Source organism: Scyliorhinus torazame, chromosome 13, assembly GCF_047496885.1.
Source record: "Scyliorhinus torazame isolate Kashiwa2021f chromosome 13, sScyTor2.1, whole genome shotgun sequence".
Taxonomy (NCBI): domain Eukaryota; kingdom Metazoa; phylum Chordata; class Chondrichthyes; order Carcharhiniformes; family Scyliorhinidae; genus Scyliorhinus; species Scyliorhinus torazame.
This window is the reverse complement of record NC_092719.1, coordinates 135,092,570-135,119,324: the sequence shown is the minus strand read 5'-3', so window position 1 is coordinate 135,119,324 and position 26,755 is coordinate 135,092,570.

The window sequence follows — 26,755 nt, the reverse complement described above, 5'->3', positions numbered from 1 at the left end:
CTGCTGACGCGTTGCAGGTGAGCGCGAGGGCACGGAGGTCCCGAATAAACACAGATAGGGGTTCACCCGGCTGCTGGTGCCGGGAGGCAAGGCGGTGGCGGGCGTAAATAGAATTAACAGTTCGTGCATACCGGCTTTTGAGCTTCACGATGGTATCGGCGTAGGTCGTTGTTCCCGTGATGAGGTCGAAAAGCCCGTAGTCGAGCCGTGATCACAAGAGGTTGAGTCGGTCAGCATCCGTTTTGGCGACAGCAGAGGATGCTTCCAGGTAGGCCTCGAAACACCGGAGCCAGCAGTTGAAAAGGTGATCCGCGCGTGGAGCGTGGGGGTCGAGCGAGAGCTTGTCGGGTTTCAGAGCAGCCTCCATTATAACTGTAGTGTATTAAATTGATGCACTAAGCGTCAAGAACCACAAAGACATGTGAGACTTTAACCAAGGCTTTAATATACTACATAGGAAGCTTACCCAACACAGACGACCCCAGACAAAATGGGTCAGGTCTCAGAAGCTGGGTCTTATACCTAACTCCCGGGGGAGTGGCCAAGGCGGAGCTTTCCGTGGCCAGGTCAGGTTACATACAGGTGACCGAACCTCTACAGAGCTACAGTACAATACACAGGATTACAGGGCCACGTTACACACAACTATTATATAACTATGTACAATGCTAGGGAAGTACAGTGGTGTATCACCACACCCTCCCCAACCCCAAGCCAGCCTAGCCAGTGTCAGGATCGGCCGCTCACAATCTCGCCTCGCCATGTCCTACCACCTCTCTCTCCCTCATCAGCCATGGCACCTGTTTCACGATTTTTGAAAGCACACGTGAACCTCGCCATCAGGAATTCAGGAACTCCCCCCCCCCCCCCCCAGTGGAGGAAGATTGCAGAGGCCCCTGAGAATACCATGTCATGCCCACTAACATTATGCCAATGGCGTTTATTATACGTGCAGAGTGGAACGCATTGACATTGCTGTCGGGGCACCGGAGAATTGAGATTTGGCATGAATCCAGCACCCCCCACGATTTCGGCATCAAAACTGATATTCCGCCCAAATGCCCTTTCCAATTTCAGCGTCGGCCGACGGAGAATCCCACCCATTTTCTCTGATGTTAATGGTGTTAAGTTAATGTGGTTAATTCTGTGTTTAAGGTCAAGTTTGTTTTAACATATAAGACACAGAGTCATCACTGCTGGAGTGAAGAATCCTTTCCTCGTAGTTCTACAGATTTCAAAAATGTTTGGTATTCTTCGGGTTCTTGCCCAGTATCCTGGCAAATGTGGGGCCTTGTCCAGGATTCTACCGCTGCATGCTGGAGACTGGAAAACCTCTGTGTGGTGACCTAATGAACTTGAGATTGGAAGGTCAGGGGCGAATACTGTGCTATGCATAATTTCATTCAATGCCTCTGAGATACACACAAATCAAAGGAGGATAGCGGATCTTGACCCCACCAATGTGTTGACTTTGTAAAATGTTTTTTGTAATCTTATTTTGCATCATTTGCAATGAGTGAAAGTTGCATCATTGGAGCAGAAATGAAACTACCCCTGTTGAGCTCTCGCCCAACCAGGCACAAAATTGACACTCCCCAAATTCGAACTTGGCAAGACATAAAATAAAGACTTCCAGATGAACGGTCTCAGAAATTTTGTAATGCGTCACAATGAGCAATAATGAATTATTCATCAGCAAGTTACCTTAAAGTGTAAACAAACAGATAGGCCTGAAAAACAACTCGTTTCCATTATGAAGGCGCAAGGCCACGTGGAATATCGAGGGATGGAAACACTGACATTTCCCAAATGGTAAAAAGCGATAATAAATTATTCATCAACAACTGCACTCAATGAATCATTAGTTTTGAATTATCTTCAAATAGAAATGTGTCTGATAGCAATAAGGTTTGAGCTGTCCCTGTCAGAATACTGGCAATTCTTCTGCTTTCGCTCCTTGAATACTGAACTTTTGTTGATATTTGCAGGTTAACCTCTCTATCACAGCTAAATATGCCGTTAACATTTATTAACATTTGGAACTTCTGGTGATGGCGAGCAGGAGGCAGCCACACATTAGATGGCTCCCGTTCGGGAACGGCATTTTCGGGGTTTAACGCCCGGTCCCAGGGCAACGGAGGCGGCAAAAGCAGGGAGAAAGCACAGTGAAGTCGAAAACAAGTTAAAAAACGGCCATGAAAAAAGCAGCTGAAAGTCCGTCGGGGAGTGGAAAGGTCACCGCGGGGACGGCAAGAAAAGTGGAGGCTGGGGCACCAGGGGAGGCCGCATTGCCCACGGCTGAAGAAATGACCAAGGTGATGGCTGCGGAACTCGAAAGGCAGTTCACAAAGCACATGGAGGCGATGAGGAAGGAGATGGGGGCGTTATTGAAGGTGCTGGTGGAGGAGGCGATTGCCCCAGTGAGGGCGGCGGTATTGAGCGCAGTGGCAGAGATATGGGAGCAAGGCGAGGCACTGAAGGAAGTGGAAGAGACATTATTGCAGCACAGTGATCAAATTACCTCGATGGGGAAGGAGATGCAGGAGGTGATAGAGATCAACAAGGATCTGCGAGCTGTGGTAGTATGTATTGGGGGTCATGTGGGACTGGAAGCCCTAATGTCATTGGCTGACAGATCCCGGGTCCTGGTTGGCCGTTGACCTCAAGCTCCGCCCTGAAGGCGAAGTATAAGAAGCCGGTGTCTTCCCCCGCAGGCCAGTTTACTATCGAGCTGCTGGGGAACAGACACGCTTAATAAAGCCTCATCGACTTCACTCTATTCGTCTCATGGAGTCTTTGTGCGCTACAATTTATTAAGCGTGCCTAAAAAGGACTATGGAGCTCAGGATCATTCCAGAATGCCTGAGAATCAGCCCCCACGCAGTGAATGCGGCAGCAGCCTTCAAACACTGTCAGACTTGCTTCGAGGCCTACATCAGGACGACCACCGGCCGAGTCTCAGACGAACAAAAACTGCAGGTCCTGCACTCGAGGGTGAGCACGGAGATTTTCACCCTCATTGAAGACACCGACGATTTCCAGACGGCGTTCACAGCACTGAGAAGTCTCTACGTTCGCCCAGTTAACCAAATCTACGCTCACTACCAGCTCGCGATGAGACGGCAAGCTCCCGGAGAATCGATGGACGAGTTCTACGCCGCGCTGCTGATTTTGGGACGAGCCTGCAGCTGCCCGTCGGTGAACGCAAACGAACACACGGACATGTTAATGCGCGACGCTTTTGTGGCAGGTATGCAATCCTCCCAAATCCGCCAAAGACTTCCAGAAAAAGAGTCGCTAGGACTCTCAGAGGCACGGGCCCTAGCAGCCTCCCTAGACGTGGCCGCACGTAATACCCGCGCCTACGGCCCTGACCGCGCGGCAGGCCATTGGGCCCCGTACGTACCCGTCGTGGCAAACCCCCTACCCCCCCCTCCCGGACGCCCCACAGGCTTGCACAGCCCAAACGCCGAGTCGCACCGGGGGCGCCCGCTGTTATTTCTGCAGCCAGGCGAAACACCCCCGACAGCGCTGTCCGGCCCGCGCAGCCATCTGCAAAGGCTGCGGGGAAAAGGGCCATTATGCGGTGGTGTGCCGATCCCGCGAGGTCGCCGCCGTCCCGGGGCCACAGGGAGCCCTACAAGCAGTCTATGCGCCCCAACCCCCCCAGCACGCCATGTGCGACCCGCAGGCGCAGCCGCTCTGGGTCCCGACCACCGCGGTCCCGGGAGAACTGGGAGCCCTGCACGCCGCCTACGCTCCCCAACCCCCCTTCCCGCAGCCCACGTATGACCCGCCACCGGCGCTACCGCTTTGGGTCCCGGCCAACACTCCCCACGGAGAGGAGGGGGGTTTTCGCGTCCCTAACGCCACCCTAACCCCCGTCCCGCGCCTCACGCCTGACCCGCCAGCGCCGCCGACTTGGGCCCCGACCACCGCTGTCCCCGGCAAGGGAGCTCTGCACGGTCCCAGCGCTCGCGGTTCCACGCCTGACCCGCCGGCGCCACCTACTTGCACCCCGACCACCGCTGTCCCCGGCAAGGGAGCTCTGCACAGTCCCAGCGCTCGCGGCCCCACGCCTGTTCCGCCGGCGCCGCCGACTTGGGCCCCGACCACCGCTGTCCCCGGTGAGGGAGCTCCGCGCGGTCCTAGCGCTCGCGGTCCTAGCGCTCGCGGTGAGGGAGCTCCGCGCGGTCCTAGCGCTCGCGGTACTAGCGCTCCCCAGACCCCCCAGCACACCATGTGCGACCCGCAGACGCCGCCATTTTGGGTCCCGGCCACCACGAGTGGAGGAAGGGCGCCGCCATCTTGGACCACCCCAGACCTGTACGACGCATGGGGGCCGACAGGACACGGTCTCCCTGCGGGATCTGGCGCCCGCCGGCACCACACACACCCCCCCGACACCATCAACACAACCGCCCCCCTTCTTGCCACCGCCGCACCCCTCGACCGCCCCCTTCCCAGGAGGATCAGTCCCCCTCCCCTTTGCACCGACAGCTGAAACCGTACGGCTCCTGGAGGCGACAACACTGGTACAAGCACCACCACCACCGCCGGGGCCGAGGCGATCAACACAGACGACTAGACCGCCCGACCGACTCGTGGCGTCGATGTAAAACAAAGATGGACTGTTCAAAGAACATTTTGTTTTTTTTCTATACCCTCTATAAATAGTTGCAACAGGACGGAACTGTCCAATACTGTACTACCATGTGAATGTTCTATCCTCCCAGGACCAGCCCTGTAAACCCTTACCACCATACGAAGCATCACCCCGCCGGGTTCATTTTTGACAAGGGGTGAATGTGGTAGTATGTATTGGGGGTCATGTGGGACTGGAAGCCCTAATGTCATTGGCTGACAGATCCCGGGTCCTGGTTGGCCGTTGACCTCAAGCTCCGCCCTGAAGGCAAAGTATAAGAAGCCGGTGTCTTCCCCCGCAGGCCAGTTTACTATCGAGCTGCTGGGGAACAGACACGCTTAATAAAGCCTCATCGACTTCACTCTATTCGTCTCATGGAGTCTTTGTGCGCTACACGAGCCAAAATGGACGACTTGAAAAACCGATTCAGGCGACAAAATCTGACCACTGTGGGTCTTCCCGAAGGAGTGGAAGGCAAGAGGCCGACTGAGTATTTTGCCACGATGTTGGCAAAGCTATTGGGGGAGGGGATGATTCCTCCCGATATGAACTGGATCGGGCTCATTGGTCGTGGAGGCCTGTACCAAAGGAGAATGAGCCGCTAAGAGTAGTAACTTTGTGTTTTCATAGGTACAGTGTGAAGGAGAAGGTCCTGTGCTGGGCAAAGCAGAAACGGGTGGTGCAGTGGGCTGGAGCTGGTATTCGCATATATCAGGACTATACGGTGGAGCTGGCGAGGAGGCGGGCTGCCTTCAGCAGGGTGAAGAAGACACTGCACATCAGTAAGGTGCAGTGCAGCATAGTATATCCAGCTAAGTTTAGGGTGACCTACAAATCCAAGGACTTTTATTTTGGGACGGTGGAAGCAGCGGAGGAGTTTACGAAGGCAGAAGGACTGTGGCTGAATTGAGAAGTGGTCATGTACCAATGTAGCCTCATGTAACTGTATTTTTTCACTGCGGCTGGTGTATGTGCCAAATGAGCTAACGTTGTATATACTTGGACAAGGGAAGAGATGGGACTTTCACTTACAATGATGGTTCTTTGGGGCTTGGGTGTGTATGCAGAGTTGTGTGCTAAAGGGGATTTCTTGGTTTTCCTGAGAACGGGCAAGGGGGAAAGAGACCCGGGTGGGGGTCTCCATGCTGGCCAGTTTAAGCCGGCCAGTGAACAGGAGTGAGGCGAGGGGAGGGGCTGTGGCCATCGGAGTCCGACGGAACAGGTTCAGATGAGTCTAGCCGGGGTGGAAAGTTGGGGGAAAGGAACAGAGGTTGGGGGGAGGAGTTTTGTAAGAGGAAGTGGAGGGGAGGAGTTGGGGAGGGGTTGCAATGCATGGGTGTCATTTACGGTACTCCTTCGGGGAGTGGATGCCATTGAATGTTAGGGGGAGGGGGGGACTCTATAGGTCAACGATGACCATAGGCGATTCCTGATTCTTTTTTCTTTTTTCTTCTCCTTTGTTTGTCCCACCGTGGGTGGGTTTGTTCCATTTGATGCTTATAGTGTCAGGTGGGTCGTTGTTTGGGGTGGTGGGAGGATGGGATCGTTGTTGTTGATAAGGGAATTGACTTTGTATTTGTTACCGTTTACTGCTTGTTGGTGGGGTGTAAATTCTGAAGAAAATGGAGAATAAAAATATTTTACAAAAAAAACATTTATTAACATTTGTGACCAGCAAACAACAAAGCCAATGAGAAAGCTGAAGTCAATTTTCAACAATTTTCTCTGCAATTTCCCTTACTGTACATCACCCCATATGCTGGGGTAAAGGTAGCGTTAAATCAGAGATCTATGTTGGAGGAAGTGTATAGCTTAATCAATGTCCGTTCTTCACACTGCTTTCTCATACAGACACAATGGACCAAATTACCTCTTTTGGTATCATTCCATAATCCTACCTCCTTTTGTGTGAAGGTTGGTTAGATTTTCCAATTTGGGTGTGAATTGGGAGTTCCTGCACAGAAAATGAGACGGAGATTTGCTGTGGTCGGCATCACACAGTTATGCAGTCACTCTGCTTCTCTGATTATTAGTTTACATGTTGGAGGGAATGTCCATCTCTTTGTCGGCAGTTGCATGTAAATGATTTGATAGCTTAACTCGCCCCATTTTGCTGTTATATCTTAACATTTCACATTGTGCTTTTTTTATCATTTCTTGTAAACTGACTTGACAGGATTGCTGGGAACTGAGTTCTGTACAGAAATGCTTTCTAAAAAGACCTGGGGCTGGATTCTCCATTTCTGAGGCTAAGTGTTGAAGCCAGCGGAGGAAGTGTGGCATTTTATGACAGAAGAAAATGGCACAACAGCTGCACCGATTCAGCTACTTTAAATGGGCTGGCACCATCACCACGTGGACCACAAACAATTCCATGCCAAACGGTGCCAGATTTGCCAGGTCGTGACTGGCACACAGGCTCACACGCCGCAGCCGCACCTAAACAAGATGGATGGAAAGACAGGAGGAAGACCAGCAGAACTGCGACATCTCACCATGCCCAAGCAGAGGGTCCTGAATGTAGCCGGTGACCCAAAGGAACGGGATTTCGCCGAGGTGGAGTGCAGTCATCGGCAAACACGTGAGACCCCGCTGAGTTGCGATTGCGCATGACACATGTGTGGTCACCCCCCCCACCTCACCCCCTCACTCCACACACACCTCCCCCGCCCACTAATCGTACATGTCGTCTTATGTCTTACAGGACCTGCCGGGGATGGGGTCCGTGCATCCGGAGTCTCCCGCCCCCAGTCAGTGCCAGAGCCGGTGCACCCCAGAACACCAGACAGCCAAGCACTGACGGGGAGAGCAGCCCACACACCTGCCCTCCGCCAGAGACTCAGGAAACCCCGGAGCTCATCGTAGGAGGACACTGACTTTCCATCACTGCTGTCTCCAACACCCTCCACCATCTCAGAGACTATCACCTCGGTTGGGCACATTAGTGAGGAGACCCCTGGGACACTATCTGGTGTACACCACACACTCTATCCGGTACTGTAGGTGGAGGTAGGAGCAGCAGCGGGGCCGAATGGTCGGAGGGAAGGCCAGCCACAGGAACCAGTTGCCGTCCAGACAGATACTGGGATCCTGGAACATCCAGTCTCAGCCACAGTGCAGTTGCAGACAGACAGCCAGGGACTATAGGAGGGAATGATGGCCAGCTTCCAGCACTTGCTGGCGCAGGTGGAGAAGTCCAAACGCGTGCAGGAGCAGGGTGTGGTGCTGGCCATGCATGCTACCCAGGCCGACACTTCATGGGTGCCGTCTGCGGTGGAGACAATGGTGGCGATGGTTTCAGCTATGGATCAGCGTGCCCAAGGCCTGGGGCATTCTGTGCAGGCAGTGGCCGAGGCCTAGGTTAGGGCTGCTCTCTTACAGTCAGTTATGTTCCACAGCCACCTGGACATTGCAGCGGAGCTCCTCAGAATGGCCCAGTCTGAACAGACTCTGACTGGGATCGTCCGTGGCATTGCCTAGCCATCGGCCAGCATTTCGCAGACACAAAGGGAGGTGACCTAGTCCTAAAGGGAAGTGGCCCAGTTACTGGCTGATGTGGCACAGTCGCAGCGTGATGTGGTGCAGACCCAGATGGAGATGGTCCACTCCCTGTGCTCCATGGCCGCAAGCAAGCAGACCCTGGACGAGACCAGAGCGGGCCTCCAGGAGTGGCAGCGCCAGGTGGTGGAGGTGCCTCAGGGGATGGCTCCGTTCGCACCCCCATCCCATGGAGTAACCCGGGGGCAATCGAGCAGCCCAAGGGAGGAGAAGATGATGGGGCCGTTGCCAGTGACTACTGCCCAAAGTTACCAGAACAGTGCAGCACCTCAGACTCCCCCGCTCCTGTCCCTGGTGCATCTGGTGGACAGCGGGCAGAACAGGGTGGCACCACACCGCTCGGGACACCCGAGCAGCGGCTGGGCCCATCTAAGCTGGGTCACCCCAGGAGACGCACGCCAATGGAGACCCTTGTCGCAGGGTAGGAGTCACAGGAGGCTGCCTCCACTGCTGCTGTACCATCTGGGGAACCACCTAGGTTTAATGTTAGGGCCCATAAGGCCAGAAGGTTGGACACCAGTTAGGTTGGCACGGATGCAGGGCCTATTACCACCGTTAAAACCTGCCACGGTGCTCTGTTTGATGGGTGTGGTGGTGGGCAGGTCCAGGCTGGCTGGGTGGAGTGGGAGGCAGGGGCCCAGCACACGTACTGTGGGGGGACAGCACACCTCCCACCCCAGGGATTCAACGGGTGATGGACTGGTCAGCTCGCATGCAGGGATCACACAGTGGAAGGTGCTACTTTGGGCATGAGTCAGGCGTTGTCATACGGTGTGGAACACCAGAACTCATCGCAGAGCGGGTTGTCATCATCCTCCATCCCATGGACCAGACCCGCTGTTAATGCCAACATAGGACCCCCAACTCGGAGCGCCGCAGGTATGTATAACGGAGGGCTGTGCAAGCGGGCGATCTGGCGGTATGGGAAGTGAGGGAGTGTGGGACTGGGATGTGGTGTCCTCGCCCTGACCAGTAAACCCCCCTCCCCACCACCTCCCTCCTACTCGGTGAACCTGGAGACGATCAAAGCGTCCCGTGCACGTTTGCCCTGTCGATAATGAAGTGCGGCCTCCTGTGCCTGCCCAGGCCCCATGTCACCACGATGCAGGCGACCCTCTCAGCATCATACTGGAGGGCCCCTCCAGAGCGGTCCAGACACCTGAAGCGCATCTTCAGGATGCCGAAGCACCGCTTGATCACACACCTGGTTGCTGTAGGGGGTCGTTGTAGCGGGTGTCCGCGTCGGTCTGTGGCCTCCGGATAGGTGTCATCAGCCACGGCCGCAGCGGGTAACCCCTGTCGCCCAGGAGCCAACTCCTCAGTGCCCTTCGAATATGTCAGGGACCGCCGAGTGTGCCAGGATGAAGGAATCGTGCATACTGTCCGTGTATCAGGCGCAGAGGTGTATGATGCGCAGCTGATAGTCACAGACCAGCTGGACGCTCATTGAGTGGTAACCCTTTTGGTTTGTGTACAGAGTCCTGTTATCCACAGGTGCCCATAGGGCGACATGCATCCTGTCTATCACCCCTGGACCTGGGGCATCATGGCAAACCCCGCTGTCCGGACATCCTGGTGGGCTCAGTCCACATGGAACAGGATTTACTGCTCCACCTGGGCATATAGGACCCCCCGTGACGGCGTGGATGCACCTGTGCGCCGAGGTCTCTGAGATCCCGGAAAGGTGCCCACTCGGTGACTGGAAGGACCCCGTTGCATAGAAGTTCAGGTCGACAGTCACCTTGACGATCACTGGGAGCGGGTATCCTCCCCCATACCACCGTGGTGCCAGGTGTGCCATCATTTGGCAGATATGTCTCACTGTCTGCCTGCTCATCCGGAGTCTCTGACAGCATGTCTGGTCCGGCACGTCCTCAAATGAGAGGCGGTGCCGGTACACCCGAGGCCTCATGCGGCGCCTCCTCGGCACATCGTCCTCCTTGGCCTGTTGGGCAGCCAGCCCTCCAGCCTGTGTGGTCGCCACCTACCCCTGTGAGGCCCGGTTCTCTGCAGCCCATTCCTCTCCTGCCACTCTGCTGCTGCAGCTTCCCCCTCCTCTTCCAAGCAGGTCCCATTCACATGGCCGCAGGGCATCTCACAGTGCTGCGACCATCACAGCGGCCACCATTGCTGGTTGAACGGCAAACGCCATTGTCTGCAGGGAGTGAAAAGCCTACATGTTAGCATGGCGCATACTCCCGTGCCCAACTGGGTTCGGTAGTCTACACAGTGGCCCCGTTTGGCAGCGTGGGCATGTCCTTCCTCCAATTCCGCACCCCTGCCCCGTTGGTGTCCGGTACCGTCAGTGCCCCTAGTCCTGGCACCTGACCCTGATGCCAGGGGTACCATTGGCTGGCACTGCCCTCACTGGCGGCTGCTGTAGGTGTGGCCCTGGGTGGTCCGCCGGTGGGTGGCGGCCGGTTGTGCGGGATGTTTGGGGCCGGGGGTGGGCACTATGGTGGGGGGGTGGGGTGCGGGGATGGGTGCACCCATATGGCCAGTGTCACTGTGTAGAACTATGGGCGAGGTCGGTGGACAGTGGGTGTACAGCAAGATGGCCGCTGTAATGGAGTTCGGTGCCTAGGCACCACCCCAGTCCTCTGGCAGGGGGCAACCCGGCTGCTCGGCCTGTTCCCCACCTCCCCCGGCCCTGCAGGGGGCTCCCCACCCCAGCCAGCACGGCCAGTGTCCGGGCCGGCAGCCCGCAGTCACTCCACTTTGTTTCCTACCTCCTCTCTCTCTCGCTCAGCAGCCAGGATGCCGGGTTCACGATTTTTGAGACCACAAGTGAACCACGGTGTTGGGAACTCCGCCCATCAGAGGTAGTGAATCTAAGAGGCTCCGAAGAATAGGGTGTCAGGCCCGCTAATGATATGCCTACTGTACTTTAACCCCGCACAGCGAGCGCACATTTATGCTATTTTCGGAGTGCCGGAGCATCCCTATTTGGCAACAAACCGGCGCCTACTCTGATTTTGGCATCAGAAGCTGTTCTCCGTCCAATCGCGTTTTGCGATTTCAGCGTCGGCAAGCGGAGCACCCATGGTTACCCATAGTAAGCGTATGGCTGAAGCATTTCCCTGTTTAGTTTTGTTTCTTGAAGGGACAGTCTTTTCAGTGGGTTCCTTAAAGCCACTGTATTACAGGTGAATTCCCACCAGCAGTTTTCGCTGGATTCCTGCTGTGGGTCCCACCCGGGGGGGGGTGCTGGAAGTCGGCGGGAACCTGGCTCGGGTTCATGGCGGCTGGCGGAACATGATCAGGTGGTGGCCAGCCAATAGGTAAGAGTGATGCAGGGTTACCATTGGGTCAGGTAATGGGGATGGCTCTGAGAACCGGAAGGCCCCCAGTCACCTGATGGCGGTACAGGACCGACCAAAATATTTGAAGGGCAGCTTGCTCTATCTCAAAATAGGGATTTATCTTTCAGTTTTTCTCTGAAAGGTGTGCACTTTAAGTCTTTCCCAACTGCATGATTATCCAGGAGGATCGAGCAAAAGGTGGGACAGTGAGAAGGACGCACGACCGACATTGGAACTTCAGTAGCATTGACGGAATGTCTGATGCTGCAGTCCAGCCAGAGGATTGACCTATGGTTCGCTGCGCGATCTCCTCCAGGTCATCCCTGAGTGGAAGATATCAGCCGCGAGGGGTCACCTTGGAAAATAAAAAAGACATGGATGGAGAGGTGAGAAGTCAGAGGGTGAAGCCAAGGTATTAGGTGTGGTGCAGGAAAAGGATAAATTAACTACTTCACACTGCAAGGGTGAGGTTCAATGATAGGTGGCCAAAATGTGGGATGTGAGTGTGGTGGTGGTGGTGGGGGGGGGGGCGGTGTGTGAACGCAAGGCTTTATAAATTGTTATGGGCTTGGTTGGGCATTGAAATGGCTGCCCCCTCATCAGTTTCTTTAGTTGCGCTGGAAGCATGTGGGTCACAGGAATCTGTTTCTTCATCTCTACGTCACTCACCTTTCTTGAGAATGTGAGTTTTGGAGGGACAGATGAGCTGGTTGAACGGCAATGACATCTCGTAGGACCAGGGGGCCCTGGGGTCTTTCAAAGATCACGTGAAGCCTTACTAGCTACACCCCAGAGCCAAAATTATCAGTATTGGGTATGGATGTAACTGTGCTCAGCTTTTATCAATCAGGGTTGTTTCAAGCTGTAACTGGAGGGGAGATTATGAATGTAAGCCAATTGGCTGTGTAAAGATGTATAAGGCAGGACATGATGCATTGCTTGCTGAAGCATGCTTCATCTCAATATGGACAACTGGAAGCAGCATGACAGAACTGTGCACTTCCACTGAAGGGCTGATTTTCTGGAAGTCCCATGGCGTTATAGATTGTGCCCATGTCCTCCAGATCTGTACCTTCACCAACATCATCTTTCCTTTGGTGCATAAATCACAAAGGCTACCACACATACCAATGGATGATGTCTGTGCTCAATCCTATCCAGGACTACTCTCAACACAAGTAGAAATTTCAGTGCAACCACTGTACTTAATGTGTAAATCTTGCATGTTTGTGTATACCCACTCCTTACTACCATTCTGATCCCCCTTAATGGCAGTGTGTGAAGTATATCCCCTTCAACTTAATCTGCTGCTACTTCATTGACAGGAATTTGTGAGATGCCTGCTTGTTGTATGCAAATTGGAGCCTCCTGGACTTGGCATGATCCTCAGTACACAGCAGCTGGGGCTTTGGTTACAGCACTTACACTGCTGTGTGACAGCCTGACATGGCAAACCTTCTGAAGTGTGTGTAGATACAGCCTCCCCGAAACAGCCTCCCCGAACAGGCGCCGGAATGTGGCGACAAGGGGCTTTTCACAGTAACTTCATTTGAAGCCTACTTGTGACAATAAGCGATTTTCATTTTTCATTTCCGATAGGGGCTTTAGATGTGTTTCTGTGCTCAGAGGCACTCTTAGCATCTGTGTCCATTCCAGCCATGTCAGTACTAATGGTCACGACATCATCATGGCCCCCAACCAGCAGCATCGAATGGTTTCCATGAGTTATGAGTGAAGGAATACTCCCAAGTGAAAGCTGAAGGGGTAAGGAACACTGCATTACTTCATGACAATTAATAGAAAGCCTTGAAAGTATATACAACTGGACAATGGGACAGTTATCTCAAGTTTGAGACAATTTAACAATACAGTTGCACTCGGTCATGGTATATTTCTGTTCATTGATGACAGGACAGAATGGTTAAATGTATTTCAGCATTTTTCCTTCTGCCTTGTATGGTGCAAGTAGTATTGCTCATGATTTTACCAGCGACAATTGATAAACTCTGAATCAGAGACATTTTTTACACATGAGGCCTTCGCTAATAATGCTATGAGGCTGACCTTAGAAAATCAGCCAGAATCATTGCTTGGCAAGAATGCCTGCGGTGACGCTCTCACCATATGCCTGCGAACCAATGTAGGCAATGGACATTTCATCTTTTGTTTTTAAAAAGCATGGAATATGGACCTCTCCATCCATGTCTTTTTTATTTTCCAAGGTGACCCCTCGCGGCTGATATCTTCCACTCAGGGATGACCTTGACCCAAGATGGAGTTCAGGGGGATCGTGTGATTTATTGTGATTTCTGATCGGCCAAAGACTGACTCATGTCTCTGGAAAATCATGAAACTGTGAATGTCGATGGGTTGAGGATCCACCCTAGAAGAGGCATTCTGGAAATGAAACCATTTATACATTTAGAGCTTCTATTGTCTGTATATTTACAAAAACTCAAATTTGGGGGTTTTGCCATCCCCTGCCTATTCACCAAACTCTGACTCAATGTCTGAGCTCAGAACACAAGCAGATGTGAACAACCATCGTGCATCCTCCATTTTGTAGCCATGGCTTCCAACATTGTGACATATGTTTTGATAATAGAACCAGTGATCATGTGGTCACATGAATGAAACTGACTTTAGCTAACATATCTTATTACTCCAAGAGCTAGCCAGGAACAGGTCAATCTGGGTCAAAGTGGAACGACGATCCAGCAAGAAGTTCAAAACCCTGCCCAACAAACAATCAACTCATGCAGTGAGAGAGGGGCTAATTTGTTTCCACCTGCAAGAGGACAGCCCTTCAGAAACCAGAAACTCAACCACAACTTGGGGTGAAAACCTAGAGACTTTCACCCTCCATTTATCGAGATCCAAGAGATGGAACTCACAAACTTGGATTGCTTCCCATCTGAAATAACTAATTAACCAAATGGTTTGTTTCTTGTTATTATATTAATAAACTAACTGCATGTTTCATCTTTATAACTCATATTTTCTTTGTGTGTATGTGATAAGAGGCAAAGTGTTTTTGTTTCTATTACATTTTGAGATATTGTGAGTAAACTATTTTGATTTAAACTTACCAGAATGCCTGTTTTGTGTCCATTCTTTAAAGTCACAACACTTGAAAGGTTTAAAAGACTTACACGAATACATATATCTTGTTATGACAACAGAAAAAGGGAAACGTTAACCCACCGGCCTCTCTCCATCCAGAACACTTGTTGGACTTCCACTTGATTGGAGAATTCCTATGTGTTTCGAAAGTAATACGCTGGACATCGTTCAGGCTGATTACACTTCAATACTCAGCTGAAAATGGAGGGGCTAGTGATAGGGCACTGGAATGAGGTTAGTAAAACTACATAACAGTTTCAATTTGCGACACAATAAATTCAATCCAGGCAGTACCAGAGAAGTAAAATAAAAATCAATTTAAGTTCTGCTGTAAAGTAATATACCAAGTTTAAAAGCAGTGTGTCTCCATAAATCCACTAAAAAAATTATATATTGCAGCGATATAGCGACTGTGAAAATACAGAGTTTTACTGAGACTGGTCCAAAGGAGTTTTATGTTGCTAGGGCAAGCAATGATCTATATCAAGTTGTTCAGCCAAGTTTGATGCAAATAGTATCAGAGAGAACAGTCTGCATGAATTCGTTGCCAGCTGGCATTGATGTTATCTAGTGAATTGGCAATGCCAGGCCTGAAGCACAGAGAGGGGAGAGAATTGAAGCCTGAGGATCTTATTGGAACAATGATGGGTTGAGTGGCCTTGGCTTTTCTGTAAGTGCTGTTGTGTAACCCGGATTGATGAAGATAAACTGTTTTGTGATCATAACAATGATTCCAAAGTTCGGACTGTAAGTGGCTTTCTTCCAATGTGTGGCATGCAGCTCCATCCAGCTATTATTACAGTCATCAGTCATTGTGACAGAAACCCTGCTGAGTAACATTTTCAGCATCTATAATATAATTTTTGTTTTGCAGCTGAATATCTTGAAACTGTCCTTATCCCCATTTTTACAACAGATTTTTTGAAAGCCCAGAACCTGACATTCTCTCCAGGCCCTTCAGTTATCTTCCATATTCCCTGTTTCCTCGTGAATACAACCCCCCCCCCCCCCCCCCCCCACCCCACCCCATGCCCTGTATCCTTCTGTTCCCTGTTGTAATCCCTGCACTCTGTTGTCTCCTCCTGTTCCCTGCTGTAATCCTGTGATCTGTTGTATCCCCATGCTACCCTTCTGCATTCCCCCATACCTTGTTATATTCCCCCTGTGAGCTGCGATTGTGCGCTGTATGCCTACCAGCACCTTTTCCTTCCTTGGGGTAATTTTACGCTCCTGTCAATGTGCTGGAAAATTACAGCAGGTCTGGCATTAGAGGGAGAAACAAAGTTAATGTTTCGAGTCCAATATAACTCTTCTTCAGGCCTCTGCTAACCAAACTCCTTCTGCCGGGTTTAATTTGCCGATCCCGGTTGAGAACTGTGGGCAGAGATGTGAATGTGGGTGTTTGACACCTCTAAACCAGACAGGTCCAGGATGATAAGGTTCATCAGCTTTAAATGGCGGTCAATCTAGGTTAAGGTAACTCTGATTTCAAAACCCGCAGCTGTGGGTTAACTAGCAAGGTAAATGCTAACTGACAGTGCAGAAGATCACAAACAATGCCAACAGACAACATTGTCAAGGGTAGATTAAGCTCGTCTAAGAGAAGGACAACTCCAAAATCAAAGTTACATATTTTCAGTTGCTAGGCTTGTGGGACATGGGAACATACACATTAGGACCAGGAGTCGGCAACTCTGCATCTCGAACCTGCTCTGCCATTCAATAAGATCACCGCTGATCTGATTGTAATCTCAACCCCACATTCTTGCCTGAATGTTTATCAAGAATCCATATAGTTCAGCCTTAAAAAATATTCAAAGACTCTGCTTCCACTGCCTTTTGAGGAAGAGAGTTCACGACCCTCTGAGGTTATTCCAAGCATTAGCCGAGTAAAACCTTCTCTCAACATCATTAGTCAAGTAAATCCTTCTCTGAACATCAACCAATGTATTTATATCTTAAATAAGGTGACCAATACTGTGCACGATACTCCAAATGTCGTCTCACCAGTGCCCTGTACAACTGAAGCATAACATCCCTACTTTTGTATTTAATTCCCCTCCTCATAAACAATAACATTTTATTTTAATAAGTCTTTATTGTCACAAGTAGGCTTACGTTGCAATGAAGTTACTGTGAAAAGCCCCTAGGTTTCCTATTAGATTTCCTAATTACTTGCTGGACCTGCATCCTAGCCTTTTGTGATCCATGCACTGGGATATCCAGATCTCTCTGAATCTCAGAGCTCTGCAATCTCTCACCGTTTAGATAATAGTTTTCTTTTTTATTCTTCTTGACAAAATGAACCATTTCATATATTCCCACATTACACTCCATTTGCCAGTTCTTTGCCCACTCATCTAATGTATCTATGTCCTTTTGTAGCCTCCTTATGTCAGTTTACTTTCTGACCTATCTTGGTGTCATCAACTAATTTAGCAATCATACCTTTAGTCCCTTTCTTTATTTATATAAATTGTATAATTGATGAGGCCCCTCCACTGATCTCCGTGGCACACCAATTGTTATATCTTGTAAACCAGAAAAAGACCCATTTATGCCTACTCTCTCTGTCCTGTTAACCAGCCAGTATTTTATCTATGCTAATATGTTACTCCCTACGCCTTAAGCTTTTATTTCTACAATGATCTTTTGATGTGGAACCTTACCAAATGCCTTCTGGAAATCGAAGTACAGTATATCCAGCCCTTCATCCACAGCATATGTGACTCCTACATTGCAAATGTGTGGTATTAGCTGTCTCGATTGAGAGAGTGGGAGAGACTGATAAAAATCTCCACACAATTAAAGAACATACTCAACGTACAGGTTGTTCAGTAAGTCATCCACTCAAACATCGACCAACAAAGCCCTGCAAAGGTAAGGAAATGAAAATGCTGACAGGCTCAGGGTGACAGTTGCTCCCTCCGGTTCGGGTTGGGTATAACTGCCCGAAGTGAAAAAAAAGGCTCGCTGAGGAGTGTCAACCTGAGAACTTTTGATGCACATTGCACATTCTACTGGATTGACAAGTCCAAGGACCATCTTCGACAATCAGGTGTAGCCTTTGCCACTGACTCTGTGCTGCCGCACAAGCTTGACTCATCTCCTTTGGGGATGAGGAATTCACTGAAGTTGCGATAGCATGGCCTCTTTGAGGGGCGGGCTTGATGGATCATTTATTGGCTCAGTGCCAATTTTGCAGGAGCGCGCAAACCTGGTCCATAGAGAGGTAAAAGTTTTCGATCGCACCCGACAAGCGTCATGAATTGAGGTGGGAAGGAAGGAACAGTTAATACGCATACACCTGCCTTCTCAGACTTCCAAAGTCTATTTTAGAAACCTTTTTAATAAACCTCCCTTGTCTTAGTCCAGAGAATGCCGTCTATATATGGGAATAAAACAGTTCTCATATTTCAGCAGTTTTGAGGAAAAACAGGTTCTCTCTCTCTCGTTCATCAGTCTAGATGCTCTCAATGCCTTGATCAACTTAAAACATTTATATGTGGCTATGCACATACCATCCATGGTTGAATAGCCTATGCAAGTCTTAACTTAAGCTATGGTTCTTCTTTCTATAGATGCCATGTCCTAAGCACTGCATCTCTCCAATCAGAAATGTGTTTTCTTCCCCCATATCACTATGGTGGCTTGAAAGGAAACTGCTGTAGAGTACTCCTACAATGAATTACTTTTGAAGAGTAGTCATTGTAGAACTGTAAGAAATATGGCAGCCACTTTGCCTCAAAGACAAATACCATAATCAACAATGGGATGGTGATCAGATAATCAGTGATTCTGGTTGAGAGGCAAATATTGGCCAGGACACTGAGCAAATCTGCCTTGCTCTTCTGCATAAAATGTCACGGGATCTTTTACCTCTATCTGAGAGGACACAACATTTCATCTGTAGAAGATATAGATCAGACAGTGGAGCACTCGCTCAGTACCGCACCAAATGTCAACCTAAAGTTTGTGCTCAAGCTTTTGGAATGAAAGTTGAACCCATTGTGGTGATATCATGGTTCTGTTGTATTCAACGACCACTAGGATTGTCTTTAGTAAATAAATGAATGTTAGAGTCAGGTGACCTCAGACTGACTCGGGAGCTGGGAGTGAGGTTGCTTGTGCATGTTCATACTGTTATTCACCTGTTCTTTTGTATATAATTGACCCACAGTTAATTTTAATAAATTGTTCATAGCTCTAGCTACAAGTGCTCTTCTAATATAAATCAGGCCATCCGACAAGAACATTACATGATTCCAGGGCTGGATGGCATTAAACACTGAGAAAAAATGATTTCATCGTCAAATGAAGCCTGCCACGAGGTCCACAGAGATTTGAAGATTTTGCAAACTGCATGAATGAACCACATAAAGTCAATGAAGCCACCAATGAGTTTCAGATTTCATGGTAATGTGGACAGCGACTGATGTGTGTTTTAACATCAGTTTAATTTGTTTCTTACTGCAGTAAACGTAGGAGATCAATCAGATTTGTGGAAGGTAGCAATGCTCCTAACAGTGGCTGGGCCCAAAGCAATTGCTGTGTTTAATACGCTTAAATTTGCAAAACATGAAGATGGTAAAAATGATAACAAAGTCATTCGAAAATTTGATGAGCATTGCTCCCCCAGAAAGAATTAAATTAATGAACGCTTTGTGTTTAGATCATGTTTACAGAAGACAGAAGAGTCCATAGATCATTTCATCGCTGATTTAAAGTTAAAAGATAAAACCTGTAATTTTTCTGTGATGGGATCTTCCATAATTTGGGACCAGATTGTGTTTGGTGTGAATGAGAATAAGCTGAGGGAACGGTTGCTGAGGGAATCGGAGCTGTCTTTGGAACAAACAATTAAGATTTGCCAGGCTCACGAGTTAGCAGCACAGCATCTTAAAATGTTTATCAGTAATTGTGGCATTTCTCTGGAGGAAAGCACTCCGGTTGCTTCCCCTTTTCCAAAAAGGCGGGAAACTCCCCAAAAAAGGTAGGAAAGTTCTTGTAGCTCCTTGCGCACCAACAAACAGGTTAAAGATCAGGACAAAGTATTTCTGTGTAAAACATGTGGTTAAAGGCACAAATTAAGGCAGTGTCCAGCGTTTGGCAAGTTTTGTTTGAAGCGCAAAGGAAAAAATCAATTTGCTCTGAATTGTTACTCTCAGCTCAACTCCAGATCCATCAGCATAGTGGAAGGCACAGTCTCCAGTGACGAAACATCACTGCTTGTTGGAGTAATAGCAGAGAAGGAGAATTTTTTGGAGACATCAAAAAATTCTCTAGCACTTAAAAAAATGCGATCTGATACTCCATTTAAAATTAATGCAATTGATGCGGACAAATGGCTGCTACCACTTGAAGTATACGGTGCAGTGGTCCAATTGAAGTTAGACACTGGTGCCAAAGCCAATTTAATCAGCATGACTGATTTAAAAAATCTAAAAATTCAGCCGATTGGAAGAAATCACAAAATATCTCTGAGAGATTATAATGTTTCAAGCATTAAATGTTATGGTGCTTGTCACCTGAGTGTGGTGGTTAAGAATGCAATTTATTCCATCCCATTCTGCATTGTATCCAAGGACTTGGGTTCATTATTAAGTGGTCCGTCCTGTGAAGAATTAGGTCTAGTGCAGTTGGTATATAGCATCCACAAGGGATTGGAGCAACACATCCAATGCTACTGAGAACATTATCAGCAAATTCAGCGACGTGTTCGCTGATTTTAGTGTACTACCATTTGTCAACGAGATACAAGTTAAAGAAGACGCATTATCTAAAGCACGGTTACAAATTATTAGTTGTCAAATTGCTGAATGTGTAGATCGGCATGTCAATCTCATTTCTACCTGACCACCTGCACCAGATATGAAACCACAAGTTATCAAGAAGATAAAAGAACCTACCAATGAGGTAAATTCCATGGTCTGTATGAAATTAAATAATGGTGATGCTCGTACAGGCATGGATCCCACAGATCTTAACGAGAAAAGTATACATATTGTAAAACAATAATTACAGAAAGCAATGGACAGCCAATCTGATCCATATCTCGTGAAATCACGTTACATAATATTACCATTGTCACGTGGTAGATTGGCAGCAGTTACTCATGAATAAAACGTTGCGTGCCACCCTTCCATACTTGGAAAAGAAGGAGGAGAATGCAATGGTGCTGCAGGAAATGCAAAACATTAAAGTAAAATAAAAGCCGTTCTATCATAGAGTGTCTAGAACTTTACCACCTCTGAGCAGTGATGACATTGTGAAAGTAGAAGATTTAGGCAATTGGTTGAGAAAAGTCATTGTACTTGAAGAAGTAGCACCTCGTTCCTACAATATACAGACAGAGGACGGGTTGGTTTTAAGAAGAAATCGTCACGGACTCTTGAAAACCAGAGAAGACATTCACAACAACGTAATGGATAACAAATCTATGCCAGAATCAATGTCAGCTGCAGTGTCAGATAGTTCAGCTGTTCCTGAGCATGAGAATATCAGGGAGAACATTGAATCTACAAGTTCTGAGCAGCAAGGTCAAACTTTGAGAAGATCAACCAGAGTCAGAAGAAAATCTAATCAACTCAATCTGTAGATTTGGAATATTTGTACATACTCTGCTTACAGTTTTTGTGTATACATATTTAAGAATTTTAAAGAAAAAAGTTGATACGTTTAGACTCACAGGCTAATGATATCACATGTAAATATACTGATAATAATATATTAATTTACTCCTTCAAAGGAAAGGGGATGTAGTGATATCATGGTTGTGTTGTAATTCACTGACTGACCACATGTGTCTCACTTGTATATAAGTGAATGTTAGAGTCAGGTGACCTCAGACTGACTCAGGAGCTGAAAGAGAGAAGTTGCTTGTGCATGTTCATACTGTTATTCATCTGTTATTTTGTATATATTTGACCCACAGTTAATGTTAATAAATCATTAATAGCTTTAGCTACAAGTGTTCTTGTAATATAAATCAGGCCATCCAACAAGAACGTTACACCCATGGCCTCTGACTCAGATGGGAGAGTGTTACCACTGAGCATACACCCCATATATATAAATATACAAAATGATTGTTACTTGTTTGTGTTTTTAAGGGATGAAGTTTAGGAATCAGCATTTCAATAGGGTGCAATGCTTTCCCTTACATAGCCAGGGTGGAGTCAGGGTTATGACTGTTCATGTATTTGTTTTTCTTTTACTGAACATCTGCTGCAAGAAAGTAGTCAAATAAAATTCTCTATGAAACCACTTTCTAGTTTGTGTTTATGCATTTTTAGGACTATGCTGTTAGGCGAGTTACCCCAGGATCAAATAAAAACATTTCTTACTTCTGTGGCCATCTTGGCTCTTGAGGGTCTTTTCATGTCCTTCAATCTGTTGACAGGAAATTGGTAGGCGCTTAATATTCTCCACCTTCATTATACATGCTCTTGATAGTCGGTAATTTAATGGTGTATCTTTCCATTTTTTTGGTATCCTTAATGTTACATGTCCCAAACCTGTACCCGGGAACTTCATGGAACAAGTTAACTGAAGTCTATGCAAAAAATAATGATGGGCTTATGACTACTGTTCATACTTGCAGTATTCAATTACATCATATAAACTACATATAGTGCAATAACTCCTACATAATTAAACCATTTACAGAATATATTTTTGCAACATAGCGATTAATGCACTTTCGATAATCAAGTAGGTTGTTTCAGGGAACTGTATGCCTGCTAATAGCTTTCCAGCTACAATTATCATTGCTGAACAACTTGTAGGCTTAGCTGTAGTTTTAATAAGAACAGGAACCCTGCAAGCTGTCCCAAGGCATTTGTTCCATGGTTACTAATATGTTACTAATTAGGAAAAGATGAAAGAAAAGGCAGAAGTAATAACTGCTGCTTCACTTTGCATTGCTGTTCTGATTCCTCAATCTATCGTTTCTATTGTAACACAATAACTGCACGTGATCTTCCATGTTGATGAACAAAAATCAGTGTGACGCAAGCAAGGAAACCCATCCACTGACATCAAACGAGTGGTAGAAAATCTATCTCTTTAAATGAGGTAAGAGGCATTGCATACAAAGAGAACTGAACTGTGAATGCAAAACATGGATAAGTAAATTCAAGTCTAATTTATCTGACTGCTGCATTAAATCTATGGTACTGTATTCCCAACTAATCTCAGTTGAAATACTGCGTGCAACAACAAACAAAACGTATCCACGTTAGGTGGATTGGCCATGATAAATTGCCCTTAGTGTCCAAAAAAGAGTGGGAGGAGTTATTGGGTTCGGGGGATCAGGTTGAAGTGAGGACTTAAGTGGGTTGGTGCAGACTCGATGGGCTGAATGGCCTCCTTCTGCACTGTATGTTTTATGTTCTATGTATCTTGTGGAAAATTGTTCCTTTTTTACAGCTCTAAAGCGTTAAAAGCAGTATTTGAGGAAATTGCTGCACCATTAATTGTCTTTCAGTTCAATGAGGCTTTCTCGCCTTAGTTTCTGTATGTAAATTTTAAATGTAGAACATTATTACAGGGCACAGATTGCTGGGATATCAGAAACTGTGCTGCAATGTGTGAGGAAGGTACCAATTCAGATGTGTTTGCAAACATGAAAATTCATTTGAATGCTTAATATTGTTAAATAAATATGCAGTTAACAATGCTTAAATTATGGAATGGTTGACCATGGTTTGAATATGTATTTATTCAACAGTTCTCATCAAAATGCCATCCTTTATTAATAAATATATGACCTTGACACTTGTTCTTCTGAGGTTTGGCTTCTACTAAAGTGAATGGCTCTTAATTAAAACACACGTAAACAAAGTACCCTTCCACAAGGAAGCAGGGTTAATACTAATTACAAAATGCTCATTTAAAAATAGCTGCTTTTGTTGTCACTTGGCTCTGTGTTTATCCAGCGCAGCTGAGGTTATCCGATATCAGTATTTGCATAAATTGTCATCAATTTATCATTGGTGCAGCTAATTTGTGCATCATTCAGCACTCAGAGCTGGGTGGATTGTTTGCTGGGAGGTTTAATCTTCTATTCAAAGGCAGCTGGTGAGATAGTATCGGAGGAGAATGTGGACAGCCTGGAACTGTAGAAATGAAAGTCAATACTAATGCTTTGGACCGCAACTGAACAATAGATTTTACAGCCGCTTACCAGTACACTGTTGCCAACCTCAAACAATGCATACAATTAAAGAGAACGGATGCTTTTCCCGTTATCTCCCTGGGCTGAGATGAATAGTTTTCTGGAACCAGAAAGGTGGACAATGTTGGCGTTGAAATTATCTTCATATTGATCAGCTGCAAATAAAGATGGCTGCAGCTCAAATTAATTCATAGTTATTGATGCACAAAATATGAAATGGGATGTCATGTGTTGTAATCTGACACAAAAGTAACACAGCAAAAGCAGATAATAATAATACAGTATTAAATATATTGCAGTAGCTCAGTACCCCTTCAAATACATTGGTTTATACATGGTCTTAATAGGAAACAGTACGAACTTCAAAATGGCACATCATTTCATTGAAAGAAAGCTAATGAAGGTCTACTACAAAATAGAGAGAAACCTGTCATGATATTCAGGTAAATATCATAGTACATACATACTGATGGACAGATGAACAGACCAATCAACACACACACAACACCACAGCCAATCACAGGCAAGCGCATACACAGTACAAAACAGGGAACACAACATTTCCTGAGCATTCCAGCAGGAGACAGCTCAGGGCACAGAGATCATAGCAAGTCACTCAGACATCCACCATGTGCTGAGGTCCACTACAAGATAGTATTAGGAATAGGTCCACATATTCTAGGGTTATGATCGAACCTCAGTAACCAGTTTACCACTGTAAATAAATGATAGTAATAAAACTGAGTTGCACCATTTGCAACCGTGTTGGTTCGTCTGTGGAGCAGAGTACACAACACATCATAGTACCAGGAGTAACTGTGGGATCTACCTACGAATCCTCCGGAATCTACCATCCTGCGCTATGGACACCGTCAGCACACCGCAGCCGCTACAAGTCACTGGAAACCTCGGCGTTAATTGGAAGCTGTTCAAACAGCGCTTCCAGCTCTTCCTGGAAGCCAACGAAAAGGAGAGCGCTTCGGACACCAGAAAGAACGCCATCCTCCTCTCCACGGCAGGTCAACACGCCATCCATGTCTACAACTCCCTGGTGTTCGCGGAAGGTGAGGACAAGACCAAGTACCAAACGGTCCTTCTCAATCTCGACCAACACTTCAACGTCGATGTCAACGAGAGTTTCGAGAGGTATCTCTTCCAGCAGCGCCTGCAGGGTAAGGATGAGCCCTTTCAATCCTTTCTTACGCATCTCCGTATCCTCGCGCAGTCCTGCGGTTACGACACCACCTCCGATTCCATGATTCGGGACCAGATCGTTTTTGTGGTCACCTCGGGCACCCTACGCAGCAGCTCTTAAAAATAAAAGGCCTCACCCTAGCCTCCACAATCGAAGCCTGTGTCCTGCATGAAAACGCGACTAGCCGCTACTCACAATTTCAGGTGGCCGAATCGGCGGGGCAGGGGTCCTACGCGGCCGGATCGGCGAGGCAGGCGTCCCACGAGGCCGAATGGTCCAGGCCATCGAGTTCCTCCTGGCCCGCGACCCGGACGAGGGCGGCAATTGTGCGCGCTTTCGAGGCCTCCCGCGTTTGTGCACGCCAAAAATGACGTCGACACAGAGGGACATGATGCGCAGGTGCGCTCGACGCAAGACCGAACTGCGCATGCGCGGTGGCGCAACGAACGCCATGACGTCACGACGTGCGGCAACTGCGGAGACGCACATTTAAAGCGGCAATGTCACGCAAGAAACCGACAATGCCTTCGCTGTGGCAAGATGGGCCACTACACTGCCTGCTGTCGAGCAGCTCAACCTGCCAATGTTCCCCAATTCCGACAACCTCTCAGTGATGTGCGGACCATTCAGCCTCCTTACTACGAGTCATGCCCAGATGATATCCAGACCAGTGACACATACGACCGGGAAGCCTTCCGTGTTGCGGTCATTGATGGGAACCGGATGTCTCCAGCCAGGACCCACCAGCTGTTGCAAGTGAACACTGTCAATCCGAGTGATGAATGGTGTGCCACCCTAACGGTCAACCCGAATTCGTCGCCCACCTACTAGACTGGACTTATGAGCCTGTTTGTACATTGAACTCATAATACCACTGTGTTAACATGTTTCTGTTCTTCCTTGTCGTTACAGGAGTTCGTTTTTGTCGTTCAAGATTTCCCCGTTCTTTGTTAATGGTACAACCTCGTTGTTATGTCGCACCCAACATCGCCCCTTGTACATAGTTTAGCCCCATGTACATGCTGTAGATATTGCACACACACACATTCAGCTGCACTCAGTACACATCTCTATTTATAACCACATAGGCACATGTTCTTGTACAAAAGGGGGGATGTCATGATATTCAGGTAAACATCATAGCACATACATACTGATGGACAGATCAACGGAGCAATCAACACACACACAACACAACAGCCAATCACAGGTAAGAGCATACACAGTACAAAACAGGGAACACGACACTTCCTGAGCATTCCTGCAGGAGACAGCTCAGGGCACAGAGTTCATAGCAAGCCACTCAGACATCCACCATGTGCTGAGTGCCACTACAAGATAGTATTAGGAATAGGTCCACAGATTCTAGGGTTATGATCGAACCTCATTAACCATTTTACCACTGTAAATAAATGATAGTAATAAAACTGAGTTGTACCATTCGCAACCGTGTTGGTTCGTCTGTGTAGCAGAGTACCCAACACATTAAAACCCATGTGCAAGGTTCATCTTTTGCACTGAATGATGCATTATTGTCTTGATATATTTTAACTATGTCACAACTTGGTATTAAGGGACATAAATTTAATGGCACTTTTCAGTGGAGCCGTGGGCGGGATCCCCTCAGCCCGGGGCTGGGCCGGAGAATCCCCGCGACCGGCGCGAATCGTGCCACGTCGCCCCAATGCCGGTATTGATCAAATGTTAGCAGATTAAATGTGATGACATGAGACATGTGAATTCTCGCAGAATCA